Source organism: Pseudophryne corroboree, chromosome 1 (genome assembly GCF_028390025.1).
Source record: "Pseudophryne corroboree isolate aPseCor3 chromosome 1, aPseCor3.hap2, whole genome shotgun sequence".
NCBI classification, from domain to species: domain Eukaryota; kingdom Metazoa; phylum Chordata; class Amphibia; order Anura; family Myobatrachidae; genus Pseudophryne; species Pseudophryne corroboree.
Window position 1 is genome coordinate 1,017,493,056 of NC_086444.1, and position 26,419 is coordinate 1,017,519,474.

A 26,419-nucleotide genomic window follows, 5' to 3' on the forward strand; every position below is an offset into this window, starting at 1 on the left:
GGGTGCGAGGAAAAGGCTCAGAATTCCGAGCCCACCCGCTGGCGGTGATGCAGGGCAGTCTGGAGCGACTGCTGATGCTGACATCTGGTCCGGACTGAAGGACCTGCCAACGATTACGGACATGTCGTCTACTGTCACTGCATATGATTCTCTCCCCATTGAAAGAATGGTGGAGGATTATATGAGTGACCGCATCCAAGTAGGCATGTCAGACAGTCCATACGTATACTGGCAGGAAAAAGAGGCAATTTGGAGGCCCTTGCACAAACTGGCTTTATTCTACCTAAGTTGCCCTCCCACAAGTGTGTATTCCGAAAGAGTGTTTAGTGCCGCCGCTCACCTTGTCAGCAATCGGCGTACGAGGTTACTTCCAGAAAATGTGGAGAAGATGATGTTCATTAAAATGAATTATAATCAATTCCTCCATGGAGACACTCACCAGCAGCAATTGCCTCCACAAAGTACACAGGGAGCTGTGATGGTGGATTCCAGTGGGGACGAATTGATAATCTGTGAGGAGGGGGATGTACACGGTGATGAATCGGAGGATGATGATGAGGTGGACATCTTGCCTCTGTAGAGCCAGTTTGTGCAAGGAGAGATTAATTGCTTCTTTTTTGGTGGGGGTCCAAACCAACCCGTCATTTCAGTCACAGTCGTGTGGCAGACCCTGTCACTGAAATGATGGGTTGGTTAAAGTGTGCATGTCCTGTTTATACAACATAAGGGTGGGTGGGAGGGCCCAAGGACAATTCCATCTTGCACCTCTTTTTTCTTTCATTTTTCTTTGCGTCATGTGCTGTTTGGGGAGTGTTTTTTGGAAGGGCCATCCTGCGTGACACTGCAGTGCCACTCCTAGATGGGCCAGGTGTTTGTGTCGGCCACTTGGGTCGCTGAGCTTAGTCACACAGCTACCTCATTGCGCCTCTTTTTTTCTTTGCGTCATGTGCTGTTTGGGGAGAGTTTTTTGGAAGGGCAGGATGCGTGACACTACAGTGCCACTCCTAGATGGGCCAGGTGTTTGTGTCGGCCACTTGGGTCGCTGAGCTTAGTCATCCAGCGACCTCGGTGCAAATTTTAGGACTAAAAATAATATTGTGAGGTGTGAGGTGTTCAGAATAGACTGAAAATGAGTGGAAATTATGGTTATTGAGGTTAATAATACTTTGGGATCAAAATGACCCCCAAATTCTATGATTTAAGCTGTTTTTTAGGGTTTTTTGAAAAAAACACCCGAATCCAAAACACACCCGAATCCGACAAAAAAAATTCGGTGAGGTTTTGCCAAAACGCGTTCGAACCCAAAACACGGCCACGGAACCCAAAACCAAAACACAAAACCCGAAAAATTTCCGGTGCACATCTCTAGTTTCTAGCTAAACCCTCCCTCCAGGCACCTAGTTTAAAATCTCCTCCAACCTTCTAACCATCCTTCCCCCCCAGCACTGCTGCCCCCTCCTCATTCAGGCGCAATCCATTGCGACAAAAAAGATGGCACCTGACTGAGAAGTCCGCCTAGTGTTTCAGGAACACAAATCCCTCCTTCCTACACCAATCCCTTAGCCACACATTTACCTCCCTAATCTCCCTCTGCCTCCCTTGGCTAGCGCGTGGCACAGGTAATATTTCAGAGAATACTACCTTAGATGTCCTTGCCTTTACTTCTGGCCTAAGTCTCTATAATCTTTCTTAACCCACCTACCACTAACTTTGTAGTTGGTGCCAACATGTACCAAGACCGCTGGGTTGTTCCCAGCCCCTCCCAACAATCTTTCTGCCCGGTCCGCGATATGCCGTTCCCGAGCACCCGGGAGACAACAGACTGTACGGCGATGACGGTCCCGGAAGCAGATTGCCCTATCTGTCTTCCTGATGATAGAATCCCCTACCACCACAATCTGACTAGGTACCTCACATTCTTTTAACCCATCAGTGTCGGAGGGACCGTTCCTCTGGTTGCTAGGGGGAACAGTCTCCTCCAGCTTCGTCATTTCCTCAGTACCATCCACCAAATCTTGGTCCAATCGGGCGAATTTGTTTGGGTTTGGTAGTTCAGAGATGTCGTGCCTACCCCTCTTTTTCTTCCTTCTAACTGTGACCCAGATGGCTACCTAGTTGTCCTCGTCTACCGGTTTCCCCCCCTGCAACTCCTCCACCCTTCTATCTAAGCTTTGCTCGAAATTGTGAATATCCCTCAGTCGTGTAACTGTTTGCTCTAGATCAGTTACCTGGGCTTCCAGGGCAACCGTTCGCACACACCTCAAGCAGATGTATTCATACTGGGACGGTTGCTCCAGGTGCGCCTACATGTTATTGCTTTTTGATATTCTGTATAATTAAAATTGTTAACTAGGTATTATGCTTTTCAAGAGACATTTTTTAAGCTACATTGGTTCATGATATAACTAAGAGTTGGTTTTATTATTTATTTAGTTTTGTAATTCTGCTAGAGCAGCTTCTTATATATTTCTGTGTTCATATGCTTCTTCTTTCCACATTAATACAATATGAAGCCACTCTTGTTTCCATATGAGAAAGCATTAAATTCATTTGCACACACTGTGCCCTGTGATATCTGCTCATCCCCTTGACCTCTGCTCCTCCTTCCACACAGATGACCACTTCCTGCTCCTCCTCTTCCATCGGGTGCTAATTAGGGATGGCAGGGAAGGGCGCACCATTAGTGATCACTGGCTTTTTAGAATTGAGTGTATTGTATAGAGATGTGCAGCGGGCACTTTTCGTATTTTGTGTTTTGGTTTTGGATCTGGATCCCCGCTCGTGTTTTGGATCTGGATAGGTTTTGACAAAACCACCCTTTCGGGTTTTGGTCTTGGATCTGGATGATTTTTGAAAAAAACATAAAAATAGCTAAAATCACAGAATTTGGGGGTAATTTTGATCCTACGGTTTTATTAACCTCAATAACATTCATTTCCACTCATTTACAGTCTATTCTGAACACCTCACAATATTGTTTTTAGGCCTAAAAGTTGCACCGAGGTAGCTGTATGACTAAATTAAGCGACACAAGTGTGCGGCACAAACACCTGGCCCATCTAGATGTGGCACTGCAGTGGCAGACAGGATGGCACTTAAAAAAAACTAGGACACAAACAGCACATTATGCAAAGAAGTAAAAGAGGTGCAATGAGGTAGCTGTATGACTAAGCTAAGCGACACAAGTGTGCGGCACAAACACCTGTACCATCTAGGAGTGGCACTGCAGTGGCAGACAGGATGGCACTTAAAAAAAAACTAGTCACCAAACAGTACATTATGCAAAGAAGTAACAGAGGTGCAATGAGGAAGCTGTATGACTAAGGTAAGTGACACAAGGGTGCGGCACAAACACCTGGCCCATCTAAGAGTGGCACTGCAGTCCCACTGCACTAATGGCAGATACCAGATGCACGTCTAACACCAACATAGCTGTCAAGGCCTCAGTTATCCGCTTTGCAATAGGATGATTGCTGTCATATTTCATCTTCCTCGCAAAGGACTGTTGGGACAGTCATTTGCTTAGTTGAAGTAGTACAAGTGGTCTCCTGACTTATCCTCTGGGATGACTATCGACTCCCAGCAACTGGAATTATATGGCAGTACCAATGGACTGGATTTATACGGCAGTACCACTGGACTTATATCGCAGTACCACTGGACTGGATTTATACAGCAGTACCACTGGATTTACACGGCAGTACCAATGGTAATATACGGCAGTATCACCGGAATTATATGGCAGTACCACTGGACTTATAGGGCAGTACAACTGGACTTATACGGCAGTACCACTGGACATATATGGCAGTATTACTGAACTGGATTTATACGGCAATACCACCGGATTTACACAGCAGTACCACTGGACATATACGGCAGTATCACTGGATTTATACGGCAGTACCGTTGGACATATACAGCAGTATCACTGGACTTATACGGCAGTATCACTGGACTGGATTTATATGGCAGTACAACTGAAGTTATATGGCAGTACCACTGGACATATACGGCAGTATCACTGGAATTATATGGCAGTACCACTGGACATATACGGCAGTATCACTGGATTTATACGACAGTACCACTGGACATATACGGCAGTAACACTGGACTGGATTTATACAGCAGTATCACTGGACTTAAATGGCAGTATCACTGGACATATACGGCAGTATCACTGGACATATACGGTAGTACCAGTGGACATATACGGCAGTATCACTGGACTGGATTTATACGGCAGTACAACTGAATTTATATGGCAGTACCACTGGACATATAGAGCAGTATCACTGGAATTATATGTCAGTACCACTGGACATATATGACAGTATCACTGGATTTATACGACAGTACCACTGGACATATACAGCAGCACCACTGGACTGTATTTATACAGCAGTATCACTGGACTTATACGGCAGTATCACTGGACATATACGGAAGTATCACTGGACATATACGGCAGTACCACTGGACTGATGCAGGACAACACAGCACCACTGCAATGGACTGGACTTATACAGCAGCACTGGACATACGGCAGCAGAGGACACCACCACTGTGACTGGACTGATGCAGCACAAGACACTACCACTGTACTGATGCATGACAACACAGCACCACTGCACTGGACTTTTACAGCTACAGTACACTGGACATATGGCAGCAGAGGACACCACCACTGTGACTTGACTGATGCAGCATAAGACACTACATTGGACTGAGCAGTACAAGACAGCACTGGAATCATCACCCCACTGTCCCGCACAGACACTGAGGACGGAGATACGTCCTCTCGCTACACTCTCCAATTCCAGAGTGAAAATGCCGGCGACGCATGGCTCCTTATATGGAATTCAAAACCCGCAAGAATCCAACAGCGGGATGATGACGTTTTACCTCGTTCTGGTTTCTGAGTGTGGCGGGAAGTCCCGAGTCGGACTTGGATCCGGGCTCGGGACGTAAAGTTCGGTAGGGTTTGGTTCTATGAGATTAGTATTGTAGTAGTTGCAATAGGCAAGGCATAATGTTCCAGTTGGATATATGATCAAGACCCTTCCCAGACATTGGCAGCAGCCAACAACAGGGGACGTCTAGATATTTTTTTCTACATTTTGAACTGCAATGCTGATGATCCTCATCTTTAGCATATTTTATGATCACTTTTCGGCATACAGTATATTGTAGTTAGAACAAAACTACTTTTATTCCAAATATATTTTCTTCCCATTCAGTGTGCAAATCCTCCTGAGATACTTATTCCCACAGCTTGAACAGATGTTCTCATCTTCCCAGCATTTACACCAGCTAGCATCTCACTCTCTGAACAGGAACAGGGCTGTCAGTCACAGCTCCTGGTTCTTATGTATTGGGGAACCATTTTAATGAATTTCCATTAGAACGCCAATTAAAAGTGTTTAAAATAATATAGTTAAAGTATGCTTAGACTGTGAATGACCTGACAATTTAGAGTCATAAGGTGTATTCTGACATGGAGTTCTGCAGGGCAATTATCTTTCTGTTTTTTAAAACAGCAGTTTTATTATTGCTTTTTCACAAAATTATATATTCGATCACATTCTTTGGAATGTAGCTCATTTAATATTGTATTCTTTCTAGGTTGTTTCACTCTATTAATTTGCTCTGTTGCAGTATGTCACTGTTACTTATCATATAATATTAGAGTTTGGGGCTCTTTTCATAACAAAGGAGAGGGCCTTTGTGTCAGGAATCTTCTATGGTGGTTAGAACGTAGACCATCAATAAGAAATACAAGAACAAGAACAGCACAGTTCTGCTCAGGTCAGTGGTTCTCAAACTGTGTGCCATGGCACCCTGGGGTGCCTCGGAACACTTGCAGGAGTGCCCTGGGTTGGTGGTCCAGGACCAATTCAAATTATTTATGGTCAATGTAATAGACAAAACCAATGCTTGTGGCTGTTAATCATAATACATGTTGACAAACAGAAGCAAATCTTGTCCCTTACCACACCTTTGAACCTAAGGATGACATGTAAACACAATTTATATAATTTAATATTTCTTTCTAAATTTCTAAGAAAAAAAACATTTGGCCTAGAGGTGCCTTGAAAAAAATTCTATTACTCTAGGGTGCCGTGATTCAAAAAGTTTGGGAACCACCGGCTTAGGTCTACACTAGGGCCTAATGCAGGGGCATTTTAACAGAGGAGGGGGTCCGCGTGTAGACTATGGGTGGGCCCCCTTTTTCCACAGCGCAATAGACACTGGAATCATGCCAGAATCTATGCCGCATGGCCAGGTCTCTGGAAACATGGCTCCCGCCATGTCCAGTGACTAATTACTACTGTGCATGCGTAGCGGGCATTTTTATGGTGATTTTTGTAGTGGCTGCAGTGCTAACGATTGCGGGACTCTGGAAAGGTAAGTAATTAAACATGGGTGAAATGTGTGCAGTGTGGGCCCCTCTGGGCCCATGTGCACCACACATGCTACAACCATTATAGATATGCCAATGGCCTAATGCAGAGTTGCACCCCAAATTGCAGACACAAAATGTCACAATTGTAACCATATGGATAGTACAAAAGAAATTGTTAACAATTTCTTTTGTATAGTTCGAATTATTGGAATTGTCGTGAAAATTTTCTGTTATTGGTAGGCAGCAGTGGTTTGAGGTAGCACAATTATTTGAATTATCCTTGTTTTTTACCATATGGATAGTGGCAACTATGATAAGTGCCATATTGGAAATAGTAGCATATGCACTTGGCTTATGCCAAAGCACGCATCACAGGGCCATTTGTACATGTGTTTTAAAACACTTAGTTAATGTGCAGTACACATTAGTCGGCCCTAGGCACAGGCATTATAGGCAAATGCCTAGGGATGACTGAGAAACACAGGGGAGGGGGTGAGGCTGTGAGAAACAAAGGGGGAGGTGAGGCTGATGAGACACAAAGGGAGAGGCTGATGAGTCATAGAGGAGGTGGCTGTGAGAATCATAAGGAGAGGCTGATGAGACACAGGGGCAGGCTGATGTGACACAGGGGGAGGCTGTGAGAAACAAAGGGGGAGGTGAGGCTGATGAGACACAAAGGGAGAGGCTGATGAGTCATAGAGGATGTGGCTGTGAGAATCATAAGGAGAGGCTGATGAGACACAGGGGCAGGCTGATGTGACACAGGGGGAGGCTGTGAGAGTTAGAAGAGGCTGATGAGACATGGTGGGGAAAGCTGATGGAAGACAAAGGGAACAACTGAGACAGAGTTGGAGGTTGTGAAGTCATAAGGAGAGGCTGATGTGACAAAGAGCGGGAGGCTGATGAGACACAGAGGGGGAGGCTGATGAGACACATAGTGGTAAATTTACTAAGATGGGAGTTCTACTTAAGATGGGATGTTGCCCATAGCAACCAATCAGATTCCAGGTATTATATACTAGAAGGTGCTAGATAAATGAGAAGTAGAATCTGATTGGTTGCTATGGGAAACATCCCATCTTAAATAGATCTCCCATCTTAGTAAATTTACCTCATAGGGGGAGGCTGTAAGAGTTAGAAGGAAAGGCTGACGAGAAAAAAAGGGAAGGCTTATGAGAGGCAGATGGGGAGGCTGATGAAAGACAGGGGATGAGAGTGAGGCTAAGAGACACAGGGGAGGGAGTGAGGCTGTGAGACAGAGGAGAAGGCTGTGAGAGACAGAGGGAGGGGTGAGGCTGTGAGACAGTGGGGGAGGCTGATGAGAGAAAGAGAGAGGGCTGATGAGACACAGAGGAGGAGTTTGAGGCTGAGAGACAGAGGGAAGGGGGTGAGGATGTGAGATACAGAGGGGGAGGCTGAGGAGAGGCAGAGGGAGGGCTAATGAGACAGAGGGATAGACTGATGAGACAGAATGGGACGCTAATGAGAACCAGGGGAGGGTGGTGAGTCTAAGACACAGGGGAGGGGGTTGTGGCTGTGAGAAACTGAGGGGGAGGCTGTGGGACACAGAAGGAGGGGGTGAGGGAGTGAAAAACAGGGGGAGGATGTGAGACAGGAGACTGAGAGACACAGGGGAGGCTGAGAAACACAGGGGAGGGGTGAGGCTGAGAGACATGGGAAAGGCGGTTGGGTAGATGGGGAAGGAGGTAGGAGTGACACAGAAGACAGGAGGCTGGTGTGACAGATCATGAGGCTGGAAAGACCAGATCCTCAGTAGACTCAGTAGGCCAGAGACACAGTAGGCAAAAAGCTGGAAAGACAGGGGGCCAGTGGCTTAAAAGACAGGGCAAAAGGCTGAAAAGACAGGAGGATGGAGAGACACAAGGGATACAAGGGGCAGGATGCTGGAAGTGACACAATGAGACACAGGGGGCACAAATCTGGTTGAACCTCTGTTGTATGATGATGACACACAACAGATGGATATATTCCTACACAAACAGGCATCTTCCAGATCATGTGATCAACTTGAATAGTGAATACTGACCGATGACAGGGCTGGCTCTGTTTGCCATCACGTACAGTATCAATTAAACTTAAAAAATATCCATAATGCATAACTCCCTGTTTTGTGTATGAAAATAGAAAAGGCTTTCTTATACACACAAAAACATAGTATATGCCCCAGCAATTAAGAAATTCCAAACTAGAGTTAGTGGATTATTTGCAAACAGCCAATCACAAGTGATTTGCTACTGCTTGTACCGCTACCCAATGTTAACATTGCTATATCAGATTCATATGCTTCTGTACCAGATCTGCATCTGTTCACAATTGCACAGACATGCCCTTATTTGTAAGAAATAAGCATTTTGCACCTTTTTACCAGGCTGACCCCACTCTCATGCTCAGCGGGCTGTCCGTCAACTGTCTCATCCTTGCCAACATGTACAGTGTCTCCCGTATGGAGGTGCACGCCCTGCTCTCTCAGCCGTAAAGTGATAGGTGCATGTGACTGTGAAAGTATATTGGTGCCAAATTCAACCCTGCAGCATACTTAGGCTGATTCTGAGCACTATACAGTGCCAGAGTATTAGGACACGTTATCTGCTCCAGCATTTGTGATTCTTTGCATACCAGAACCTGCTTTCTCCTGACAACAAATCACTCCCTTTGCACATGACAACATGTCTTACCATTTTGCTACTTTGCCTGGACCCTTACCTTGGATTCCCTTAGTACACCCAGCCTATCGATTCTATACCTTGCTACTGTATCACTGCCTGACAACTGCCTGACCTGGCACGTGGTAAGACTACTCATCACTGCTGGTAGTGTCTCTGGGGAGCAGAGCAACAATCAGCTGATAATTAGATCTAGTGGTTTTCCTGTATTTATACTTTCCACCATATTGAGAAATACACTTTATTATCATGTTAATTATATGGCAAGAAACCATGGAAAATATCCACAGAAAGCTTCAGTATCCTCATACTACTAAAATAATTGTTCTGTACTGTATAAAATAGCACAACACACAGTAAGCATAACAGTATTGTTTTGGGAATGCATTATTTTACTGCAGACAGGAAATGGATATAGCTGAAGCATTGACCAAAGAAAATGACAAGATTGCTGCAAGACAATTTCAAGAGTTATTTTCCATGAAACATGATGAGAAAATATGTCTTTCAGTGATTTGAAAGATGCGTAGGAGACTGGGATGAAATATGGACAAATAAGTTATGTCTGTCCTTATCAATATATTATTATTGTAACAGAATGGAGTGATGGTGATGTTTTCTAGCATTTTCACCATGCTGTGATTGGCTTTAACATTTGCAGTAACTCTCACTGAGAAGCACTGTCCCACTGAGTTTACTCATTTATTTGACAGTACAATCTGTGCAATTATTTTTACTGCAAGGACAAAAGAAGTTTATGTCCTGCTTACTACTCACCCCGACACAGCGCTACGACAAATGCTCAGCGCCCTACTGTATTTTGTGCTTCTGTTTCCAAGTTTTAATGGAAACTAGTGCTATGAAAAATGCACATGGGGATGCTTACATTATATATCTCTTATAAGTCTTTTTGTTAGGTTTGTCGATTCATGGGGAAAGGTTATTAACTCACCAAAGAGAAGTGAAGACTTTTATATGAAGGATAATGACAAATGATAGCCACTCTTGGGGCATGTAGGGGTAAAAAAAAATAAAAAAAGCACACATAATTAGAAGAATTTCTGTGTTTCCTGCCATTTTGTAATCTTAGGAAACACACACATTACTGTACTACAGGTGCACTAGCTGGGATCCGAACATATGTGACTCATCAAGCAGTATTGTGTTCCTCTGATGGTTCTATACAAGAGTTGTAGGGATAAAGCTTTTATATGACACTCCGGAGATGTACAGTATGAAGCAGTGAAAAGAGTGAGGTGGGTCAGTGGAGAAGTTGCCCATTGCACCAGTCAGCTTTGAAGTAACATTTATCAAGTGAATTCTATAAATTTATACGTAGCAACTCATAGGTTGCCATGGGCAACTTCTCCATCGGCTCACTTCTTAGCTCCTTTCACTGCTTAATAAATCTAGCCCTCTATCTCCTAATTGTGGCAGTCAAAAACAGCTGGTGGTTTCCAGAAACATTTCATACAATTTCTTCCTTAGAAATCCAGAGCAAACAACATTCATGTTAAAACTGTTTGTATAGCGCAGAAGCACCATAGTGCTACAGTATTATGGTATGTCCAGCAATAAATGCCTAATTTACATACATTATCTAAAGGAGGAGCAGAAAAAGAAGAGGATTCAGAATCTCCATACACTATCTATACTCTGTGGGTTAACAGCCCTTATCCCTTGTCCTTGTCTGTGGAAATGCTGGGGTGCAGTGAGTTGCTGTATCAAAAGCTAGACTCATCAGTGCCCGGGTATGATGAAGGAGGCCAGGGGAGAGCAGCCACGACAAGCCTCTATGTGTCCTGAGGCCACGGCCAGTGGAAGACCTCAGGTTCCTCAAAGGGGAGAGTTCCCCAGCTTAAAGAATTTCTCTGTGCAGTCACCGGGACCTCAGTTGCAGCCCAGGCAGGAGAAGGACGGATTCCCCAGGAGAGCTATATTCCACACACAGACTCAGAGCTCCACAGAAGTGTGTCTGTATTCAATGGCCACCAAATCATGCCCCCCAGACTATCTACCTGTTGAGCACAGTGCCAGAATGTGGTGCTGCTCGGGCAGGCCTGCGGATGACTAGCCTGGCCCATATGGCCATCGGCCCAACTGCCATTTTCCAGAAGTGCCAAATGGGCAGTCATTTACCAGACATAAAGTGCTACTATCTGGAAAACCACTTGAGCCAAGTGAAATCTACTTCCGCCTCTCATGGTACCTTTCCTTAGGTTGTCTTGGAGGCCAATTACTGTACATTGGTGTCCACTTTCTGCCCACTATTTGGGGCTTATCTACGACCAACAGACCTGCTTCACTTCATTCCTCCCCCACCCTTAAATTCTGTATGTCTAACTGGGAACACTGCCACACTCAGTTTGAACTATCCTCCCCAGTGTGGAACAATCCTGTTTTTCTACCTGTTGTCTCCTCTCCACATTTTAAATTCTGGATACAATCAGGCATTAGATTGGGCCCCAGTGGCTTATATTCAACAAAAATTCCCTCCCTATGTCTCCGATTATTAGAATTCATTCAGGTCCATAATTTCCTCATGTCCCTCCCCAGGCTGATTGTCACGACTTGTGGTTCAGGGATACCTGCGATTGATCTTGTCAAGGGACCTGTGGACACTGGAGAAAGTGGGGAGATTGAATATAGCTTTTTTTCATGAATAGGTAATGGCAGTGAAAACTGCTCATGGTAAATTTTGCTTGTAGGACCTCTGGACTGGAACCAAGTAGATCAGTAACAAAACTGGGTGGGTACCAATGTTAGCAGTAGTGTTGCCGGTCAGGTACTGGTGAGAGCTGGAGCAGGTCCAGGCTTAGTACATTTCTCCTAAAAAAATAGGAATTTGATACCTACCGGTAATTCCTTTTCTCGCAGTCTTTGTGGATACTGGGAACTGTACTTTAGTACCGTGGGGTATAGATCGGGTCCGTAGGAGTCTGGCACTTTAAGAAATTAATAGTGTGTGCTGGCTCCTCCCCTCTATGCCCCTCCTGCAGACTCAGTCTAAGAATACTGTGCCCGAGGAGACAGACATACCTTGAGAGAAGGATATACACATAAACAGTGGTGCGGTAACGAACCAACACACAACAATAAAAGGATAGCAATGCTAACCAAAACAGAAGGTAGCAACGCTAAACAACAACAATATTAGCGAGGTTAATCAAACATGGAACAGGGACAGCAGGTAAAATGAAGCACTGAGGCGGGCGCCCAATATTTACTACGGATTACGAGAAAAGGAATTACCGGTAGGTATCAAATTCCTATTTTCTCTAAAGTCCTAGTGGATACTGGGAACTGCACTTTAGTACCGCGGGGAAGTCCCAAAGCTTCCAAAATGGGTGGGAGAGTGCTGAGACCCCTTCAAAACCGCCTGATCAAACTGAAGGTCATCCTTGGCCAAGGTGTCGAACCTGTAGAACTTCACAAACGTGTTCGAACCAGACCAAGTAGCTGCACGGCACAACTGTAAGGCCAAGACATCCTGGGCGGCCGCCCAGGAAGAACCCACTGACCTAGTGGAGTGGGCCTGGAAAGAAGTCGCCAGCGGCAAAGCTGCCGAAGAATAGGCTTATTGAATTGTCAACCTGAGCCAACGAGCAATGGACTGCTTAGAAGCAGGACGACCAATCTTGGTAGCGTCATAAAGGACAAAAAGCGAGTCATATTTTCTGTGACGAGCAGTCTTCTTGACGGAAATTCTCAAAGCCCTCACCACGTCCAAGGACTTTGGAGCAAATGATGTGTCAGCCAACACTGGAACCACTATAGGGTGATATATACGTGAAAAACCGACACTACTTTCAGCAAAAACTGCAGGCGAGTCCTGAGTTCCACCCTATCCTCGTGAAATATCAAATACGGGCTCTTACAAGATAAGACCCCCAGTTCCGAAACACATCTTGCCAAGGTCAACGCTAGCAACATGACAGTCTTCCACATTAGATATTTCAATTCCACCCTTTGTAAGGGTTCAAACCAATCCGACTGGGGAAAATTCAAGACTACATTTAGATCCCATGGAGCCGTGGGAGGGACGAAGGGCGGTTGAATGTGAACAACCTCCTTCAGAAAAGTCTCAACTTCCGGCAAAACAGCAAGTTGTTTTTGGAAGAAGATGGAGAGAGCCGAAATCTGGACTTTGATGGAGCCTAACACTAGGCCCTTATCCACTTCTGCTTGTAGGAAGAGTAGAAAACGACCAAGTCGAAACTCCGCAGGAGCATATTTCCTACCTTCACAGCAGGAGACATATTTCTGCCAGACTCTGTGGTAGTGTTTCGACGTGACCACCTTCCGGGCCTGGACCATCGTGGGAAAAACCTTTGAGGGGAGACCTTGTCTAGCTAGAATTTCCCTCTCAACCTCCAAGCCGTCAAATGAAGCTGCTGTAAGTATGGATCAACGAATAATCCTTGTTGAAGAAGGTCTTTGAGCAGCAGTAGATGCCAGGGTTCCTCCAGAGACATGGTCAGGAGGACCGCATACCAGGCCCATCGAGCTCAATCCGAGGCAATCAGAATTGCCTGAACGCTTTCCCTTTATGAGTCTTTTGAGAACTCTTGGAATGAGAGGGATTGGAAGAAAGAGGTACACGAACTGGTAAGTCCACGGCACCATCAGAGCATCCACAGCAGCCACCTGCAGATCCCTTGATCTGGAACATAAACACTGGAGCTTCTTGTTGAGACCAGAAACCATCAGGTCTATCTGCGGACAGCCCCACTGGTGAACCAGCTGTTGAAACACCTGAGGACGAAGGCCCCATTCCCCCGGATGGAGGTCGTGCCTGCTGAGAAAGTCCGCTTCCCAGTTGTCCACTCCTGGAATGAATATGGCTGAGATGGCCCTTGCATTGTCCGACCGTACCTGGACGGCTTGATGTCTGTGAAGAGAGGAGGCCTGCAAAAAGGCATTGTACATTGCCCTGAGTTCCAGTACATTTATCGGAAGTGCAGATTCCTAAGATGATCACTGCCCCTGGAATTGGGCCCCTTGGGTCACTGCCCCCAACCTCGGAGGCTGGCATCCATTGTTATCAGTATCCATGACTGGGGACAGAAACTCCTGCCCTCCACAAGGTGAGGGACTTGTAGCCACCACAACAGGGAAATCCGTGTTCTTGGCGATAAAGACACAAGCTGGTGCATGAGTAGGTGAGACCCTGACCACTTGTTCAGTAAATCCAGTTGGAAAGGGCGGGCATGGAACCTGCCGTACTGGCTTGCCTCTTATGAGGCCACCATCTTGACCAGTAGACAAATGCAAAGGTGGACTGAGATCCTGCGAGGTTTATTGACCAAGCGAACCATAGCTTGGATTGCCAAGGCCTTGTCCATGGGAAGGTATACCTTCTGAGATACTGTGCCCAGTATCATACCTAGGAACTGAATTCTCTGTGATGGTTCCAGGAGAGACTTCTGTAAAGTTCGGATCCACCCGTGGTCTGTAAGCAGACGCATAGTCAAAACTATGGCATGCAGCAGACATTCTCTGGATGCAGCTTTTATCAGGAGAGCGTCCAAATAGGAAACTGAACACCCTTGGAGCTGTGGAAATACCAAAGGGTAATGCCTGAAATTGGAAGTGGAGGTCCAGTATAGCGAACCTGAGGTAAGCCTGATGAGGAGGCCATATGGGGATGTGTAGATATGCATTCTTGATATCCAAGGATACAAGGAACTCCCCTTCCTCCAAGCCGTAGACCACCACCCGTAGGGATTCCATCTTGAACTTGAACACACGTAGGTACGGGTTCAGAGATCTGAGGTTCAGTATTGGGCGGACCGAACAGTCCGTTTTCAGTACAACAAACAGAGTGGAATAAAAACCCCTGAAGTGAGACAGGGAAGGCACTGGGACGAGAACCCCTGTTTGGTATGGCATCTTGCAAGGTAACCCTTGCTACAGGTGAAGCTGGTAAGCTTGACTTGAAGAATCTGAGTGGGGTTAGCTCTTGAAATTCCAACCGGTACCCTTGTGATATGAGGTCCCTCACCCAAGGGTTATTTTATGTGGAACCGCACTAGTCGAACAGTTATTATTAATACTGAGATGATTTGAGTAATGAAATACCAATATACAGACAGTTAAACAGTTAACAAATAATTCTTAAACTGTTAATGATTGGCGGTGCTCCCAGGAATTTTGTAGGTGAACTACAATTGGGAAGAAAGGAGAAAAAGACAAAAAAACCTTTTTTGGGAGCACTCTTTTGTTGTGTTAGAAATAATATGTGTGACGAAAAATAATAAAACTTAACCTTTAATCAATACTTAAATAAAAAAACCTTTTTGTCAAAAATTTGAAACTCGTGTCTATTGTTGTGTATGTATATAAAAATCTTATTTAACCTTTTTAACAAATGAGGTATAAGATAGATGAATAGGTGAAAATATCAAAGAAGTGATAGAAGATACCAAAAAGTATCTTGAGGTCCCGGGTGTCCAGGAAATCACTGTGCATGCCTGGATTATGGATATCTTTAGTAGAAGATATGAGCAGAACTTCTAAGGTTTAAAAGGAGCTGGGGATGGATGTGATAAATTGTGATAAAGGGGCGGGAAGAATAATTGGACTCCCCTTGGTGGTGGGGGGGAAAGGGGGGTTGTGAAAAAAAAGGGGGGGGTGTTAGGGTCTCCTGCTCTGTGCTGCCACGTCGTCATGGCAACCGGGAGACAAGTGCTAGCGGAGTAACCTGAGCGAAGCTGATACTCCGGTTCGGGTCTTTTGCTGTGCAGTGGTTACAGGCTCTGTGCACGGCAGGGGATCCGGTGCTGGTTTTTGTGCTCACTGTCTGTGAGGTCTGAGTGGGGCGTGGACAGCACCTGCTATATAAACCCTCTTCTCAGGTTAGGCAGGGTTTTTGATAAGCGGAAAAGACCCTGCAGCTTCAAATTAGGGGACTTCGTCTGGTTGTCTACCAAGAATTTGAAGTTGAGACAGCCATCTCATAAGTTAGGCCCCCGGTTCATCGGTCCTTATAAGATCACTAGGGTTATCAATCCGGTGGCATTTCAGTTAGATCTACCCCGTTCTTTGGGTATCAATAAAACATTTCATTGTTCCCTTTTAAAACGGGCGATTAGTAATCCTTCTTCCAGTGGAAGACCTTCCCCTCTTCTGATACGTGGTCAGAGGGAGTTTGTTGTTGAAAGGATTCTTGACTCCAAGATGGTTCGGGGTCGGCTGTCATTTTTGGTGCACTGGAAGGGGTATGGCCCGGTGGAGCGGTCGTGGGTGCGCAGTTGTGATCTTCATGCCCCCAGACTGTTACGCTCTTTCTTCTCGCAGTTCCCCGATAAACCCGGTGGTAGGGGTTCTTTGACCCCTCGTCAGAGGGGGGGTACTGTTAGGGTCTCCTGCTCTGTGCTGCCACGTCATCATGGCAACCGGGAGACAAGTGCTAGCGGAGTAACCTGAGCGTAGCTGATACTCCGGTTCGGGTCTTTTGCTGTGCAGTGGTTACAGGCTCTGTGCACGGCAGGGGATCCGGTGCTGGTTTTTGTGCTCACAGTCTGTGAGGTCTGAGTGGGGCGTGGACAGCACCTGCTATATAAACCCTCTTCTCAGGTTAGGCAGATGCTGCTGAATCTTTGTTGGTTAGTCAGTTCCTGAAAGCTAGCTAGTACTGTGTAAACTTTGTATTTGTTTGTTGCTTACTGCAAATAGGCCTTGGGATTTGGTATTACACTCTGCCAATCCAGACCTAGCAGTAAGACTGGAGTCAGTCATTTAACCTGCTGGGGTTCTTTTGCTACTCTGTGAACCTAGCAAGTTTGCGGCTGTATTCTCAGACTTGCCTGCCAAAATCCTTTCTCACTGTGCAAGGTGTTCAGGTGTCAGTTTAGTGGCAGTAAGCTGAACCAGTGCACTGCAAGTGAGGACTAGGATTGTGGAGACTCTCCTTGTGTCTATTATTCCATCTCTGACCAAGGAGTTTACTGCCACACCCGTTGGTAACCCTTTAGGGTTTTGCTGTTGCCCTTAGCAACAGCATTTCGGGTTCTCTACGTATTAAATCACTACATCTTGCTTCTTTCCATCTGAGCATTCCTAATATTAGGGAGATACCCAGTTTCTTAGCCGTTGGGCTTCTCTGTTCACTTTGTGTTTATTTTGTTACCCTATCACCTTCTGTGTATGTAATGTCATATTCCCCAGTCTGTCTGTGAGTTCATTTGTTTTGCATCCCTCACCGTTCAGACACCAGTACATTCCTGCTGGCACTGGTGTGCATAACAGGGGGGTGTGGAGGTTGAGAAATGGAGTGGGGGTTTGGAAAGGAGGGAGTGGGTTGGGACGAAGAATGGAGGCCCACTGCACCTGGTAATATCAGGAAGTTGGTGTAGTAAGGCAGTGGGCCAGAGAGGGAAAAGAGGAAGGAAGAAAAAGGAAAAAGAGAGAAAAGAAAAAGAGAGAAAAAAAGAAAAAAGGAAAAGAAAAGATATGGAAGAGGGAAGGGGGAAACCACCACTAATTCTGTACTCTAATGGATCGGTACCACACTGTTCGAATTGATTTTTCCAAACAAGAGAGTGTTTTGAAAATGGTCTCTTTTCCTTAAAAATGGCCCACTGCACCTGGTATTCTCAGGAGGTTTCCCTTCCTAGTACTGACCAGGCCATATCTGCTTAGCTTCCGAGATTGGACAAGATTGGGCGTATTCAGGGTAGTATGGCCGTGGGCCGTTTGGTGAAGGAGAAAGATAGGTCACACTCTGCTTAATTTGTACTTTGCATAGATCAGGACAAAATGGTCCGAAAAATATTTCCAGAGAAGAGTGTGTGGTAAGAATAAAAATGGGAAGAGAAACAGAAATAGTATAATATAGTAGAAAGGTATACAACTCTCTAAATTGGGAAAATCACAGAGGAATCAACACACCGCCCAAGTGATTTCTAGATGATAGTGTGAAAAAATCTACTATCACAAAATATGTTGTATATATAGCAGATTCAGTACAACAGGTATATTAAGAGCTCAGGGCTGGCTCACATAGAATTATAAAGCAAGTAATCAATGAAAACACTGAAAATGTAAATACTAAAAAATGTGCACAGTTATTTGCACCATAAGTAGGGAACAAAACAAAATAATTATTAAAGAATGTGCATTGCTGTTTGCTCCATAAATATAGGGACAGGTAGATCAAAAGGTATAGGTTTAGAGCTCAAGGCTGGCTCACAAGAAAAATTACTTGAACCCTATAACCTCCTGATTGGAGACTGACATAGCATAGTATAGAGAAATTACTTGAGCCTTGTAACCTTCTGTTTAGAGAATAACTTGGCTTTAAAAATATTAGAGAGATAACTCACAAAAGAAATGATTTTGAGCTCAGGGCTGGCTCACAAAGAAAATGCTTAAACCTTAGGAAATGGCATAACATGAGAGAATATCTTACAATCTAAAACTGCTGTTAGAAGAAAACATGCAGTAGTGGATTAATTCATGGTAAATAGCATAAGTAGTATGTCATAAATTGACATCCATAAGGGCATGAGCGGGGAGATGGTACGATCAATAAGTAATTTATACAATAGTCCTGTAGCTGTAAAGTGCCGCTGCAGGAGTAAATGTTTGTAGGGGAGAGAGTAATAAATAGTCTGGTTGGTGATCGAGGGGTATATTACCGCGACCACGCTGTGTGTTGCCAGTGTTTGTCCAGATGTCTCCCAGGCCTGCACCCGCTGAATGTGAGAGACGCGGCCGCCCGCTTCCGGACTGGGCGTTGCCGCGGTGACGTCACAGGGGACGTCGCTCGACGTACGTTTCACCTAGGAAGGCTTGGTCACGAGGGCCTTTCTCTGCTGCTCTCCTGTGACCAGGCTATGAGTACCAGTTTGACCAATGGTAATCGTTGAAGGGATGATGGATGGTAGGATTAACCAATAGGATCCTTGCACTGAAAAGATGTCTCGGCCATGATGGAAAAGGGAAAGGATAGAAAGATAAGGATCAAGAAAGAGGGGGGAGACTGGCATAAGGAAATATAAATGGACATGCATTAGGGATGCATAAATAGAGATGCATTAATGTGAGGACTCATATAAGTTGGAAAATAGAGAATAGGAAGGAGACTTTTTTTAAATAGATAGAAGTTGGGATGATTGCTGCGGTATTGGTGAAAAGGGAAGGAATGGGTGGAAAAAATATATAAGATAATAAGGGATAATGGGAATGAATATATATATGTGTGAGTGTGTAAATGAAAATTAAAATGAAAATGGTGAGATATTAATAAAAAATGGAGATTAGTAATAAGACACATGAAATAAATAAGGAGTGAATGATAGTGACGGAATAAATGAAATAAAAGAAAAATGTACAATATCAAAGTGTGATGTGACTAGAAATGTGTAAGGAGACGAGAACACTCTACGCTTCATTGGGGACTTTTGTACTAAATGAAAAGATGCCAGAAAGATCCTACAAACACACTGGCATATCCTAAAAATGGATGATGATCTCTCGGAACATATAGGCCAGAACATCAATATGAGTTGGAGAAGGTCACCTAACTTAAAAGACAAACTTGTAAAAAGCTATTTCTCACACCCCCAAAAACCAAGACCTCTCAAAGGCAGTCATCCGTGTGGCAATTGTAAACTGTGCCCTCATATCACAAACCTAACAGATAGATTTAATCAACGGATCACAATAAAGGACTTTTTCAATTGCAGGACGGAAAATGTCATCTACTGTATCACGTGTACGTGCAACCTAAGATATGTGGGCATGACATCTCGCATGCTTAAAGTCAGGGCACTTGAACACATGAGCACAGTAAGGAACGCCAAATCCGATTCAGCCCAGTTCAAGAAGCTCACTACAGTTGCCAGACATTTTCTAAGATTCCACGACAGTAGAGTAGAAGATATGAACATCTCAGGTCTGGAACACATCAGAATGGGCCTGAGAGGAGGTGATTACAACGTGACACTTCAGAAGAAGGAATCAGAATGGATTTTTAAACTGGATACTCTCATGCCTAAAGGCTTGAACGAAAACATCAATTACAGCATTTTCCTGCATTCTTAATCAGTTGTTCTGTAAATCCACCACATAATTCCTACCCTTTCTCTCTCTCTTTCTTAACCCACTCCAAACCCCCCCACATTTATCCCCATCCCCATCATTCACCCAAGTTCTTCACTTTTTAATTTTCAATTTTTCATTTTAATTCATCATTTGTATTTTTCCCCCTCCTTTTTCCTCTCCCTATCTTTCTCACCATCCCCTCTCTGCACCACATGTACATTGCTCACATCCTCATCACATTTACACTACACCACCCCATTTTTTTAACAAAATTATTTTACATAAACACACACATCCTTTGTCCCTACTACCCTCCTTACACATTTCTAGTCACATCACACTTTGATATTGTACATTTTTCTTTTATTTCATTTATTCCGTCACTCTCATTCACTCCTTATTTATTTCATGTGTCCTATTACTAATCTCCATTTTTTATTATTATCTCACCATTTTCATTTTCATTTACACACTCACACATATATATATATATTCATTCCCATTATCCCTTATTATCTTATATATTTTTTCCACCCATTCCTTCCCTTTTCACCAATACCGCAGCAATCATCCCAACTTCTATCTATTTAAAAAAAGTCTCCTTCCTATTCTCTATTTTCCAACTTATATGAGTCCTCACATTAATGCATCTCTATTTATGCATCCCTAATGCATCTCCATTTATATTTCCTTATGCCAGTCTCCCCCCTCTTTCTTGATCCTTATCTTTCTATCCTTTCCCTTTTCCATCATGGCCGAGACATCTTTTCAGTGCAAGGATCCTATTGGTTAATCCTACCATCCATCATCCCTTCAACGATTACCATTGGTCAAACTGGTACTCATAGCCTGGTCACAGGAGAGCAGCAGAGAGAGGCCCTCGTGACCAAGCCTTCCTAGGTGAAACGTACGTCGAGCGACGTCCCCTGTGACGTCACCACGGCAACGCCCAGTCCGGAAGCGGGCGGCCGCGTCTCTCACATTCAGTGGGTGCAGGCCTGGGAGACATCTGGACAAACACTGGCAACACACAGCGTGGTCGCGATAATATACCCCTCGATCACCAACCAGACTATTTATTACTCTCTCCCCTACAAACATTTACTCCTGCAGCGGCACTTTACAGCTACAGGACTATTGTATAAATTACTTATTGATCGTACCATCTCCCCGCTCATGCCCTTATGGATGTCAATTTATGACATACTACTTATGCTATTTACCATGAATTAATCCACTACTGCATGTTTTCTTCTAACAGTAGTTTTAGATTGTAAGATATTCTCTCATGTTATGCCAGTTCCTAAGGTTTAAGCATTTTCTTTGTGAGCCAGCCCTGAGCTCAAAATCATTTCTTTTGTGAGTTATCTCTCTAATATTTTTAAAGCCAAGTTATTCTCTAAACAGGAGGTTACAAGGCTCAAGTAATTTCTCTATACTATGCTATGTCAGTCTCCAATCAGGAGGTTATAGGGTTCAAGTATTTTTTCTTGTGAGCCAGCCTTGAGCTCTAAACCTATACCTTTTGATTTACCTGTCCCTATATTTATGGAGCAAACAGCAATGCACATTCTTTAATAATTATTTTGTTTTGTTCCCTACTTATGGTGCAAATAACTGTGCACATTTTTCAGTATTTACATTTTCAGTGTTTTCATTGATTACTTGCTTTATAATTCTGTGTGAGCCAGCCCTGAGCTCTTAATATACCTGTTGTACTGAATCTGCTATATATACAACATATTTTGTGATAGTAGATTTTTTCACACTATCATCTAGAAATCACTTGAGCGGTGTGTTGATTCCTCTGTGATTTTCCCAATTTAGAGAGTTGTATACCTCTCTACTATATTATACTATTTCTGTTTCTCTTCCCATTTTTATTCTTACCACACACTCTTCTCTGGAAATATCTTTCGGACCATTTTGTCCTGATCTATGCAAAGTACAAATTAAGCAGAGTGTGACCTATCTTTCTCATTCACCAAACGGCCCACGGCCATACTACCCTAAATACGCCTGATCTTGTACAATCTCGGAAGCTAAGCAGATATGGCCTGGTCAGTACTAGGAAGGGAAACCTCCTGGGAATACCAGGTGCAGTGGGCCATTTTTAAGGAAAAGAGACCATTTTCAAAACACTCTCTTGTTTGGAAAAATCAATTAGAACAGTGTGGTACCGATCCATTAGAGTACAGAATTAGTGGTGGTTTCCCCCTTCCCTCTTCCATATCTTTTCTTTTCCTTTTTTCTTTTTTTCTCTCTTTTTCTTTTCTCTCTTTTTCCTTTTTCTTCCTTCCTCTTTTCCCTCTCTGGCCCACTGCCTTACTACACCAACTTCCTGATATTACCAGGTGCAGTGGGCCTCCATTCTTCGTCCCAACCCACTCCCTCCTTTCCAAACCCCCACTCCATTTCTCAACCTCCACACCCCCCCCATTTTTTCACAACCCCCCTCCCCCCCCCCCCACCACCAAGGGGAGTCCAATAACTCTTCACCCCCCTTTATCACAATTTATCACATCCATCCCCAGCTCCTTTTAAACCTTAGAAGTTCTGCTCATATCTTCTACTAAAGAAATCCATAATCCAGGCATGCACAGTGATTTCCTGGACAACCGGGACCTCAAGATACTTTTTGGTATCTTCTATCACTTCTTTGATATTTTCACCTATTCATCTATCTTATACCTCATATGTTAAAAAGGTTAAATAAGATTTTTATATACATACACAACAATAGACACGAGTTTCAAATTTTTGACAAAACGTTTTTTTTTATTTAAGTATTGATTAAAGGTTAAGTTTTATTATTTTTCGTCACACATATTATTTCTAACACAACAAAAGAGTGCTCCCAAAAAAGTTTTTTTTGTCTTTTTCTCCTTTCTTCCCAATTGTTGTCCCTCACCCAAGGGTCCTGGCAGTATTTTGCCCACACATGGGCGAAGTGTTGAAGGCAAGCACCTACCTGAAAGTCGCCTTGCTGTTGGGGCCAACCGTCACGCGGAGGGCTTAGTGGAGAATGATCCAGAGATCTTATCCAGGGAGGCAGCAGCTGCGGACCTACGATACTTACCTCTGTACTTTGCCTCTAGAAACATCTGAGGCACCTCTGGCCCTGCCCCTGAATCTGGCCACACGAAAGGACTGCAGAGAAGGCCCGGGATAGGGACGTCTAGCAGGAGGCGCAGCAGATGGCAGATAGCTAGACTTCTCCGCCGTTGCCTGAGAAATCCATTTGTTCATTTCTTCCCCAAATAAGGCCTCGCCTGTAAAAGGAAGATTCTCTACACCTTTTTTGGAATCAGCATCCGCTGACTACTGTCGCAGCCACAAGGCCCTGCGGGCCGATGGGGTAATTCAGACCTGACTGCTAGGCTGCGTTTTCGTACAGCCTGTGATCAGGTCTAAACTGCACATGCGTATGCACCGCAATACGCAGGCGCGTCGCACGGTTACAAAGCAGATCGCCACTCAGCGATGGCTTTGTGTAAAGAATGCATTCGCATGGGCTATCGCAAGGAGATTGACAGGAAGAAGGCGTTTGTGGGTGGCAACTGACCGTTTTCAGGGAGTGGTTGGAAAAATGCAGGCGTGTCCAAGCGTTTGCAGGGAGGGTTCCCGATGTCAATTCCGGTCCTGGACAGGCTGAAGTGATCGCAACGTCTGAGTAAGTCCTGGGCTGTGCAGAGACTGGACAAGATCTGTTTGTACAGCTCTGCTACACATGCGTTCGCACACTTGCACAGCTAAAATACACTCCCCCAGTAAGCGGCGACTGTCTGATCGCAGCAGTACAAAAATCGCCTGCTAGCGAACAGGTCTGAATTAGGCCCCAAGACGGCCGTAGCCGTGGCATGTCCATTGATGAGACACAATTCTTTAATAGCCTCACCCATAAAGTTAGCAGCATCTTGGATATGATGCAGTAGTGTCACGACGTCCTCCTGAGGGAGAGAGTCAAAGCCTTGTATAAGATTATCAGACCATTTTACCATGGCCCTTGAAATCCAGCCGCATGCAATAGTGGGTCTCTGAGCAACGCCCACCTCAGTATATATGGATTTGAGAGTAGTCTCAATTTTGCGGTCAGTACGGTCCTTGAGGGAGATAGTCTCAGGTACAGGTAATATCAAATTACGTGACAGTCTGGACACTGACGTATCCACCGCCGGGAGAGTTTCCCAAATTTTTCTGTATAAACTTTTTGTCAGGACAGACCCATGCCTCCCTGGAAAGTGAGTTTAACTCCTTAGAGACAGGGAAGGTAGCCAAGGATTTTGTTTTATATTAAAAAATAATTCCTCTTCTGGTTCTGATTCCTTATCTGGTATGTTGAGTATATCCCTAATGGAATATATCAGGGCCTCAACACCGGGGGACAGAGAATTGTCATCTTCCATGTCAATTTCCCCCTCATGCAACTCTGGTAATTCAGTATCAGAGTCAGATTGGAGAATCTGTGGAAGGGAGCGTATATGTGAGACCAACAGAGGGGGATGAGGAGCCTGTCTGAGGCCAACAGTCTTAATAAACATATTATCTACCGACTGTTTTAGGGTCTGTCGCTCTAGTCTAGCTGTGGACAACTCTGTTTTTATGTTATGAATCGTGTTTTTGACAGATTCTAACCATTCTGGTTCCTGCATACTACTACCCTGAGAGGGTATGGAACATTGATTACACATAAGAGACCCGTGTAATCAGTTCCTATAGTTATATTTATACTGGCTACACGATTTTACGGGTGGTATTCAGTATGCTGGCTGTTGGGATCCCGGCGCCGGAATCCCGACACCCGGCATACCGACAACTATTCTCCCTCTTGGGGGTCCATGACCCCCCTTGAGGGAGAATAAATAGCGTGGCGTGCCCGCAGCGAGCCCACAAGAGGATAATTTGTGCTAGCCCAGCTGTTGGTATGCCGGCGGTTGGGATCCCGGTGCCGGTATGCTGGCCGCCGGGATCCCGGCCGCCAGCATACCATACTACACCCGATTTTACACATACATATCAGTGTAATAATAAGGAAGCTTTCACCCCCTTCATACCGCCAGTGTTGGGGTCCACAGTGGGCACTGCAGCTCGCATCCCGTGACCGCCGCACCATTTAGTCGCCACATGACCCCGGTGTAAACAATCACCGCACCGGTCGTCTGTTTTCAGCATCTGTTAGGGGGTGGCGGCGCGCTGCTAGCCTGGGCACACACAGTATGGTATGTGAAACAGAGCCTCAGGAGCTTAATGTCCCATCAGCGAGGATTATGGAGCCATTAACCATCAGGAGGTTGGTCCGGTCCCCACCCCTAAGTACCACGAGCAGGTAGACTGGTTGCCAACCAGTACTATCCGAAAATAACAAACTAAATAAAATTTCTGAAGAAAACTCTCTGGAGCTCCAGAGAATGCACCCGGCTCCTTGGGCACATTTTTCTAAACTGAGTCTGTAGGAGGGGCATAGAGGGGAGGAGCCAGCACACACTGTTAATTTCTTAAAGTGCCAGGCTCCTACGGACCCGATATATATACCCCACGGTACTAAAGTATAGTTCCCAGTATACACTAGGACATTAGAGAAAGTATCTTTACCCTTGACTTAAGCTTGGTACACAATCAGCGATATATCAGCAGGTCAATCGCGAGCCCGTCTGTGGGTGTGTACCCCTGATATGTCTGTGAACATCGTTCACAGACATATCGTGTTGACCCTGCTGCACAGTCAATGGTCAATATATCCACAGATATACCAGATGTATACACAGCATTGCAGAACAATAGCTAATATAGGGGCTGATTCAGGTTGGGTCGCAAAAGGTTCCAACCGCAAAAATTACAAAAAGGATGCAGGCGCATACACAGCGCCCATCCTGTGCCCGCATTTTCTGCAGGCACCCACAGAAAATGTGAACGCTTCTGTCTGTCAATCAGGCAGAGGTGTTCGCGGGGCGGCGGCAACGCTCCATTTCCTAGGCAAAGATGGAGCGTTGCTTCGCTCACCATGCTGTGAGGTGCTTCGCTCCGCTACCGCTGTGCTTGGCACAGGTTACTATTCCCAATCGTAGTCCACGTGGATGTTAAAGTATTAAAAAGTTAAAAATCTAATATTTTTTAAAAAGCCATGTCGACCTTTTCATGTGTCGACCATTTGTCCATGTCGACCATGTTACTGTCGACCAATAGTGGTCGACCTAATGAGTGTTCCCCTTAACACTGTCGACCATCTGAACGGATACCGTCAGGGCCTACCCCTCCACCCCCTGCACAAGTACAAAAG

General features: G+C 44.8%; 2 pseudogenes; one reads left to right on the forward strand and one right to left on the reverse strand.

Annotated features, from left to right (window-relative positions):
- Positions 1-17,669: 17,669 nt before the first annotated feature.
- Positions 17,670-17,787, reverse strand: LOC134950056 (5S ribosomal RNA; annotated as a pseudogene).
- A 4,346-nt stretch (positions 17,788-22,133) lies between these two features.
- LOC134952892 (5S ribosomal RNA) lies at positions 22,134-22,251 on the forward strand (annotated as a pseudogene).
- Positions 22,252-26,419: the final 4,168 nt, after the last annotated feature.